The following is a 10,164-nucleotide window of genomic DNA, read 5'->3' as shown; positions in this document are numbered from 1 at the left end:
AAAACAATCATGATAGGTTATGAAGATGGAAAATTGTTAAGGATGAAAGGGACAGTTATTCCAAGGCATTCAGATTTTGCAGGGGCAGTGACTACAGGTATTTCACCTATAAGACTATGGCATGTAAGATATGGAAATTTGAATTTTGAGAGTCTTTCTCAATTACAGAAATAAGGAATGGTTAAAGGACTTCCCACTTTCAAAAGGGAAAATGCAAAATGTGAAGCTTGCATTTATGGCAAACAAAATCGAGAAAGTTTTCCAACAAGTTCATGGCGTGCAAATAGGCGACTACAACTAGTTCATAGTGATGTTTGTGGACCACTACAAACTTACTTTGGTGGATGCAAATATTTCCTACTATTCATCGATGATTTCAGCAGAATGACTTGGGTTTACCTTTTGAAGAACAAGTCAGAAACATTTGATAAGTTTAAAATTTTTCGCCAACTTGTTGAAAATGAAGTCAAAGAAAAGATAGGTACTCTCAGGACAGATAATGGGGGAGAATTCACTTCGAATGAATTCAAAACTTATTGCAGTGAAAATGGCATAAGACGACATCTTACTAATGTTTACACTCCATAGCAAAATGGAGTAGTCGAAAGAATGAATCGCACTTTGTTGGAATGGAAAGATCCATGTTACCTTTCAAGAGGTTAAGTCCAACATATTGGGAGGAAGCAATTCATACAGCTGTCTACTTAAGAAACAGATCTCCAACTGCTTCTTTAGACGGAATCACACCTTATGAAGCTTGGTTTGGCTTCAAACCTCGAGTTAAACATCTTAGAGTTTTTGGGTCAGTTTGTTATGCCTTAGTTCCGAAAGAAAAACGAACTAAGCTTGACTCACGAAGTTTAAAATGCACAATGATTGGCTATTCTAATGAGAAGAAAGGGTATCGACTTTTGACCAATGGAAAATTCATTGTGAGCACGGATGTCATTTTTGATGAAACTGAAAGTAAGAGTGCTGAAGAAATTGAAAATCTTCTTCAGAAGTTAGAAACTAAGGGAAGTAAAAGAAATGGAAAAATGCAAAGTCAACCAACTTCACCAAATTGGTATGAACTTGATTTTCCTTCCTCTGAAGATGAGTCATCCAGTCCATCTACATCAACAACATCATCTGGGTCTTCTAGCAGTTCATCCGCATCTCCAAGCAGCAGCAGTTCTTCTGACAGTGATTCTCCACATTCTTCACCTGAACGACGAACATCAGTTTATATTAATCCTCTTTACAATGATGGAGACTTTACAGAAGCACAAACAAGTGAGCACCAACTACCAAAATGGGCAGTTCAACTTTTGAAAGATGTAAAGCCTGATGAGCAGAATAAAACAGGCACCAGAAGGGCACATAGAAGTGAAGGAAATTTTGCCTTGATAGCAAATGATTTTATTGAACCTTCCACATACAAAGAAGCAGTAAAACATAAAGAATGGCAACAGGCTATGGTTGAAGAATATCAAGCAGTAATTGATAACAACACTTGGAAACTTGTTGATTGTCCAGCAAATGTTAAACCCATAGGATGCAAATGGGTTTACATAATTAAGTATAATCAAAAGGGAGAACTTGAAAAGTATAAAGCATGACTTGTCGCAAAAGGTTTTGCGCAGCAGGAAGGCATTGATTATGAGGAAAATTTTGCTCCTACAGCTAAATGGAACACCATCCGATTAACACTTGCATTGGCCGCTCAAAAAGGATGGAAAGTTCATCAAATGGATTTGAAAAGTTCTTTTCTCAATGGGGATTTACAGGAGGAAGTGTATATGACCCAACCACCAGGTTTTGAAGTTGAAGGACAAGAACATAAAGTATGCAAATTGATCAAGGCTTTACATGGATTAAAACAAGCTCCCTGAGCTTGGTATGTAAAGATGGATGAATACCTTAAGAAAGTTGGTTTTCAACGAAGTGAATCTGATGATACTTTGTATGTGCGACAACAGGGAAAATATCTGGTAATTCTTGTTATGTATGTAGATGGTTTGATCATTACTGGCAACCATGATGATCATATTGCACAGGTGAAAAAGGAGTTACATGCAGGTTTTAAGATGACAGATTTGGGATTACTTCACTACTATCTTGGAGTTGAAGTCTTCCAACGTCCACATCATATTTTCATTTCTCAAATTAAGTATGCAGCAGAGGTTCTTCAACGTTTTGGCATGCAAGATTGCAAGCCCATTCTTACCCCCATGGAGCAAAACTTGAAACTTTCAAAATTTGAAGGGGGGAAAAGGTGGACAGTACAACTTACAGACAGTTGATTGGCAGCTTGATTTATTTGACAAATACTCGTCCTGATCTATCTTATGCAGTCAATATTCTTTCACGTTTTATGCAGGAACCACGAGACAACCACTGGAATGCAGCCAAAAGAGTTCTTCGATATATCCAAGGAACAAAAGATTTTGGTCTTCTTTACACAAAGACTAAAAATTTTGTACTTGGTGGATATTCTGATGCCGACTTTGCTGGGAGTATTGATGATCGAGCATCAACATCAGGTTATTTAATGAACATGGGGTCAGCAGCAGTATCTTGGAGTTGTAAGAAACAAGCTACAGTGGCCACTTCTTCAGCAGAAGCAGAGTACATTTCAGCATGGGAAGCAGCATGTGAAATTGTTTGGTTGCACCGAATTTTGCAGGACTTGGGCATTTCTCAGGCATAAGCTACATCGTTATTCATTGACAGCCAGTTAGCGATCAAACTTGCCAAGAACCTAGCTTTTCATTCAAAGACAAAGCATGTGGACACCAAGTATCATCATATCAGATCTCTCATTGCCAAAGATGTCCTCAAGCCAATTTATTGTCCTTCCTAAGATCAGATCTCCGACATTTTCACGAAACCGCTTGGCAGAATAAAATTGACTAAGTTCAGGGATGAACTTCGTATCTGTTGTAATGTATCTTTGGATCATAGGGGGGAATGTTAGATGATCCAAAAATACAATTTTATCATAGGTTATAAAATTAGAAAAAAATAATTATTAATTTAAGATATTAAATTAATAATTATTATTCTAGAATGTTTAATTATTTAATGGAGACTTTTAGAATTAGCATATTGTTGTAACTAGATATGACTCTCCAAATGTGTCGTATCTTAGGCTCTATTTTAGGAGATTAGTTAGCTAGTTGGTTTGAATAGCATTTATTGTAAATGGACACTTGTTATTTAATAAGTGATCCATAATTAGAGGTAGTTAGGACATGGAGCTTATATATAGCTCATTGCAAGAGTGTTTGTGTTGTTCGGGTGTAAACTCTTGCAAAATCAATTATGTAATTATTTTTCTCTGATTAATAAATTTACGTGTCTAAGGACACTTCTGCCATTAAACAAGATAGTACCTTAACCAAAAGCAATCGAAACAAGCTAATGAGAGACAAGAAACAACAAGGGACAAACAAGACTGATGGATTCAGGAGGTAAATTTGTCGAAACAACTTTACAGGAATTGTCGCAGGTGTTACACTGAAAACTAGAGACTAGTCGTTGGTGTTACATTGACAACTAGAGATTAGTCGATGGTGTTACACTAACAACTAGAGACTGGTCACTGGTGTTACACTGACAACTAGAGCCCAGTCGCTGAAGTACACCTGTTTTCAGCGACGGTTCGATTTCAGGAGTCGTCACAGGAATTCAACTAGAAACTCAAGACGAAAGCCAAATAGTCACGGGTACAAAGCTATAACATCAACGACATTGTCACGGCTATTAGGCTATCTTCAGCGACGATCTTACTTAAGAAAAAGAAAAAGTAAAATCACCTAAATGACACCAAATTATTCTTCCAGACAATAAGGAGACTTCCCAAATTGACCCAGGTAACCCAAAACACTAATGGTTTAACCCCAAAATTCAAGAGACACCAAATCAAAACCAAAAAAAAGTAAACAAGAGAAAAACATAGGACGGACTCCCCAGTGGAGTCACCAACTTGTGATGCAGGAAAGTGTTCCCTTTGCGGACAGAGGCAACCCCTCTAGCCCTAGAGTGAGTCTAGTCACAACAAAGACAAATCAACAATTGATTTCCTTAAACAGTCATCGTTGGAGGCCTACCTCAAACCAGCGGTCGATGAAGTTCAATTGCGTTGCTCCAGTTTCCATTTCCTTCCCCTTAATGAGTGATCAACCTAAAACAATACAAAGAAAACACAACAAAGCACGTAACCGGAAAACAACAATGATCTATTTACTCACAAAGTTAAGAAGTCTTGAGCTATCAAGTAAATTACATACAAGACATAGGAAAACATCATTGATTGTATTAATAATGAAGTAAGAGCAAGCTTACAACCAAGTCTTGACGTCACAAGCCTTCTCAGAGGGTCCAACCAGTATTTTTCTCAAGCATTCACTCTTCAAGGATGAATCTCCCAACATACAATGTCTCTCTCTCACTCATAAGCTTTAACACAAAGTTAAGGGCACTCCACAACCTTCCACAAGCTATCAAAAATCCCACACTTGTCACACCCACATCAGCTATCTATCAAACTTGAAAGCACTAGCAGCACTGCTCAACCAAAGGAACTACTAACTAGTTTAAAAAGCTAAGGAACTAGCAGATCATAGCAATGGTGAGTGATTTTATAGGAGGATGAGCCTCCATGAAATGAGGGAGAGGGATATTATCCTTAAGGAAGGTAGCACAAATGACGGAACTACCATGCCAGGAGGGGAAGGGTGACACAAACTATGCCAACAACTAGGTCTGGAGACATCCAGAAGGCTGACCGTTGGAACAAATTCGCTAAATCGGGATTGTCATGGGTCATGAACTGGGGACTAGCGATGACATCACAATGACACAGTGCATGATAGAGAATTATCGCGGATTTTGAGAGTCTACTAGCGAAGATGTAGAAACTTAGTAAAAAAGGGTCAATCTTTAGCATTAGAGAGCATTTGCTTAATCTTCTTACATTGGTGGAAAGATATGAACATGTTTATTTGACACATGACATAGCAGAGGAACTGAGATGAGGATAGTGACAAATTACTGTGTAACACCTGATGCCATTCTTGTCCTCCACAGGATGTTCATTAGGCTAGAAAAAGGTTTTCTTGGCAACTTGACCCAATGGTTTTTCTTCCTTGATTCAAGGTAGTCCAAGTGGGAGGCTTGTAATCCTGCTGATGAACTCGGGTGATTTCTATAGTTAGACCCCTGAAACTGACAGTGGCATGGGTTTTTGAGTGAGGTTTTAAAGACAATATAAATTCCTCTGTGACTTCATCATCGTATCCATGCAACTTTTCAAGGAAAGGAATCCAATTTTCTATAGAGGGCTACCACTTTTGGATTTTCATGCAGCTTAGTTGAATTTAGAGGTTCCCTCCTCATAAAACCCCTTGTGATGATGTTTCAAATTTTGGTAGGATATTTCAGTTGAAGAGGGAGGCAACAAGTTTCAATCTCGAAAATAGAGGAACAGCTGAGGTTTTCTTTCAAGAAATAGTTAGAGAGTTTTGTGTTCTTTCTTTAAAAAAAAAACAAATTGCAACTTTCCTTCCTTCCAAACTGCATTCTCTACACTCACATTACCTCTTTGTCTGTTTAGGGGAAACAATACCTTAAAAAACAGAGAACATACAGAACTGTGTTTTTTCTTTTTACAAAATAAGCAGACTATCCAATGCAAGTTCACTCTTTACAGGCTTAACTTTCTAGAGTTGCATCATCTCTTTACATAGGAGAATACCACTGAAGAGAAAGAGACAGTATTTCAGTGCAAAGAGCAAATGGAGAAACTGTATATATTTTTTAAAACATAGGTAGACTCTGTTCTCACTTTCCTTCCCTTTTCAATTCAATGCCTCACTTGGAATCACACCTCCTTTTGTATATATGGAAATGCAAAGTGGGTTTTCACCGAGCCTACCTATTTCCGCCCAAATTTGTCATAAAATCCTACGTTTTCCTCTGTGGTGTTGCTCACTCGCCTTCTTGTAGAAAGGCTCGTGTAGGACTGTGTTTTCACTCCTATAGATTTTGATAATACCCCTGTAGATCCTGATAAGTGGGCAAGTCCTGAGAACGAAAAAATTCAACTATTTCGATGCTCTGGAGGTGGTAGGCAGGTTGCTACAGTCAAGAGCTCGTCAACCCAAATAAGAAAAAAGGTGGTGAAGGCAGTCGACTACAACGCACTTGAGTTTACAGGAGCTTTCTGCGGTGATGAGGTGAGGTGGTAGGAAGGGTATGTTACCCTCATCCGGACCATTGGTCCCTACTTTAGTGACATTATGAAACCTTTATTCCACTTTCTGCAATCAATTCAGTCATTCTCGTTAGATTTTGCCACTAACTGTTATAAGATTTTTTCGAGTTGGTTGAACACACGTGCTAAGTGCACCCGTTGAGCGCTGTTTGAACTGGAAAAGGGTGGTGAGTTAGCTAGCCACCGATCTAGTTTAATCACAACCATTTCATTTGTCCATGCAGTTTTTAGATCATACAGATGCAACAGAGGAATGGGTTTAGTCACTTACCTGTCTAGTCGAGAATTGCATGCTACTGTGTTGTTGCATGCTCAGAATTTTGGCATTCTATTCATGGATTTTTTCTACTGGCATCCGTAGCTTCTGGATTGGTAGCTCAGCTCCCTTGTATTGGTGATCTGTAATCAGGATCTAACTCCTTGCTTGTTCTACACATCTGTGGCTGCACTGACCCTGCCTTTGGAGCTCGATTTTTAAGGGGATCAGCTGCTATAGGAATCCTACAGGATTTCCTGTAGCTGCTTCTCCCTCTAAAACCTTTGGCTGAGGCTTAAGTAGGGACTGGAGAGGCAGCTGAGGAAGGTTCTATTAGCATGGAAAAGGTATTGGTATGCACTAGGTAAGAGTTAAGTTAAGGATGCTGCTTGTTTATTCTTCATTTTTCTAACCAACAAAAGAAACAGGATTTCTGTGTTTTCTGTGTAGGGAGGAAAGAAGCAAGTGGAAATATAGTGGTGTAGGTATGGAATGGAGGGTTATGAGGATGAATGGTGGTAGGGGTGTCCATAGGTCTTTTGGACAAGTTTCTAGCCCTTTTATCCTTTCCTTGACTTGATTTCAAGCTCTCTGTGATTTCTATAGGAGCCTCATGTAGAATGCACAGAGCTTCCTGTAGGGTGCATAGTTTTCCAAAAAAAGTGAGACTAGGGACTGGGAAAAGACAATAGCAATGGATAAAGGGTCTATCAGATGTGTACTCGGTTTTTCCATGTCCCTTTTTCTTTTGTGGCCCTCCTGCAACCCGCAATGTATTCAAAAGAAATCAATTTTATGTTTCTGCTTTTTTTCTGTTTCTGTTTTTTTTTTTTTCTTTTTTCTTTATTTTTAAGAGATAGTTAGGTTGCCTCCAAGGGGAGGTTTTCACCCTACCTGCCTTCCCTGTGCGCCTCCAAGGGGAGGTTTTCACCCAGGGATCTTTTATTCTCCTCATTTTTTATTTTTTTTTGTGAATGGGTGGAGTGGAGGCAGAGACTTGCTCCACTACGAACATTGTTTTACTCAGATTTTCAATGAATTCTTGCTTGGAGAGGGGCTTCCTGTAGATTTTCAACCTATGCTCATTGACAAGCATGGGAATGGCTTCTTCATTGATGGTCCTGATCAGAACTAAGCCCTTGTCATTGCACTTTTCTACTGTGTATGGTCCCAACCATCTTGTCCTCAGTTTTCCCTTGAAATCTTTATACCTTGAGTCATACAGTAGTACCCAATCTCCTTCTTGGAATTGCTTCTCTTTGAGGTGTTTGTCATGCCATATTTTCCTTTGAAGCTGGACTACCTCTGTGTGGAGAAGGGCCTGCAATCTTTGTTCATCCAATCCATTTAGCTGGAGTAACCTTTCCTTTTGTGCATGGCTGAGATCTAGGTCCAGCTGAGCTGCCATCCTTAGTGTGTTGTATTCAAATTCTATTGACAGCAAAGCCTTCTTCCCATAGACCAGCTCATAGGGTGTGAACCCTGTGGTGGTCTTCCATGTGGTGTTATAGGCCTAGGTGGCCTCAACCAATCGATCTGCCCAATCTTTTCTGCTGCTGCTCACTACCTTGGTCAAAATTCCTTCCAAAGCTCTGTTAGTCACTTCCACTTGTCCATTTTCTTGCGGATGGTAAGGGGTGGAAATTTTGTGCTTAAATTTGTGATGTGTGAGCAGGTCCTCAATCAGATTGGAAATAAACTAACTCCCTTTATCTGTGACTAATTCTCTTGGATACCCAAACTTATAAAATATATTCCCCCTTAAAAACTCAGCTACTTTTTCTTCTATTGTTGCCTTGATCGCCTTTGTTTCTACCCATTTTTTTAGATAATTAGTGCACATGATGATGTAATATTTCTTCTTTGAAGGAGGGTTGGCAGGACCCAGAAAGTCCATGCCCCACTTCTCAAATGGCTCGAAAGTCACTTTAGGTTGCAGGGGCATCTCATCCCTTGGAGTAGGTTTCCCCATCCTTTGACACTGGTCACATTGGCTAATATATCTCCTTACATCTTGATGAAGAGTGGGCCAATAGTAACCTGCTTGTAGAATTTTGAAGGAAGTCCTCTTTGCTTAAAAATGGCCCCCACTTGGCCCATCATGACAAGTCAGGAGAAAGTCAAAAACTTCCTCCTCCCTGACACTTCTTCTCAAAACCTAATCTGGGCCAAGTTTGAAGAGATTGCCCCCAATCCAAGTGAAAGGGGCAGTTTTCCTCATGATCTTACTCTTCTCTTTTGAGGACAGGTGTGCTGGGAATTATGCGGAAACCAAGTAATTCGCTATATCAGCAAACCATGGAGAGAGTACTGAGATAGCGAACAGGTGTTCATATGGCATTTGATCATCCACCATTCCTTCTTCACCTGCAGGCAGATCTATTCTAGACAAAAAATCATCAACAACAATTTCCTTACCCGGCTTATCAATAATGGTTAAATCAAATTGCTGCAATAAAAGCAACAATCTAATAATGCGAGCATTTACATCTGGTTTGTTCATTAGATACCTAATTGTAGCATGATCAATGTGTACAAATGTTTGATAGCCAGTGATGTAGTGTCTGAATTTATTTAAGGAATCGACTACAGCTAGGAGTTCCTTCTCGGTTACATTGTAGTTTAATTTTGCCTTCGGCAAGTTTTTGCTTACAAAATATATGGAATAAGGTATCTTCTCATCAACTTTCCCTAAAGCTGCTTCTATCACTTTTTTCGAGGCATCAATATGAATGTGGAAAGGCAGGGCCCAGTTTGGACCTCTCAAAATTGGGGCAGTCACAAGTTTACTTTTCAAGGTATCTAAAGCTTCTTGACAGTTGTCAGTCCATATGAACTCGACATCTTTCCCCAAAAGACCAAACAATGGAGAGGCTAGCTTGCTGAAATCCTTAATGAATCTTCTATAATACCTTGCTAAACCTAGGAAACTCTAGACATCTCTTAGCTTTTGAGGAGGTGGGACCCTTTAGATGATGGCAATTTTGTTGGGGTCCACCTGTAATCCTTGCTGAGAGATTGCATGACCTAGCACGGTCCCTTCAGTAATTAGGAATTCACATTTTTCGATACTGAGGGACAGGTTCATTTAAATACACTTGTCCAAAACTTTTCCCAGGTGAGACAAAGCTTCCTGGAAGTTAGAACCATAAGGGGTAAAATCATCCATATAGATTTCCACTGCATCATGAACCAGTTCAGAAAAATACTCAATATTGCTCTCTGGAAAGTGGCGGGAGCATTGCACAATCCAAAAGGAAGGACCCAATATGCAAAGGTACCCCAAGGAAAAGTGAAAGTGTTCTTATCTTGGTCTTCCGGGCTAATTTAGATCTGATTGTACCCACTAAACCCATCTAGGAAGGAGAAAAACTTTTTCCCCGCCAGACCATCTAACACTTGATATATGAAAGGCAAAGGAAAATGGTCCTTCTTGGTGGCCTTGTTTAGTTCCCAATAATCGGCACAGATTCTCCACTTCCCATTTTTCTTTGGCACTAGCACTAAAGGAGAGACCCATTCACTGTCAGAGATGTGGTAGATGAATCCTACATCCAATAACTTTTGCAATTCTTCCTTGACAATGTCTTTAAGGGTTGGATTCATCATCCTTTGAGGCTACCTGACTGGTTTGCAATCTTCCTTAATG

Source organism: Pinus tabuliformis, chromosome 1_1, assembly GCF_031772625.1.
Source record: "Pinus tabuliformis cultivar Carrire ecotype Pingquan chromosome 1_1, CPIR1, whole genome shotgun sequence".
Lineage (NCBI taxonomy): Eukaryota > Viridiplantae > Streptophyta > Pinopsida > Pinales > Pinaceae > Pinus > Pinus tabuliformis.
This window is presented reverse-complemented; position numbering follows the sequence as displayed.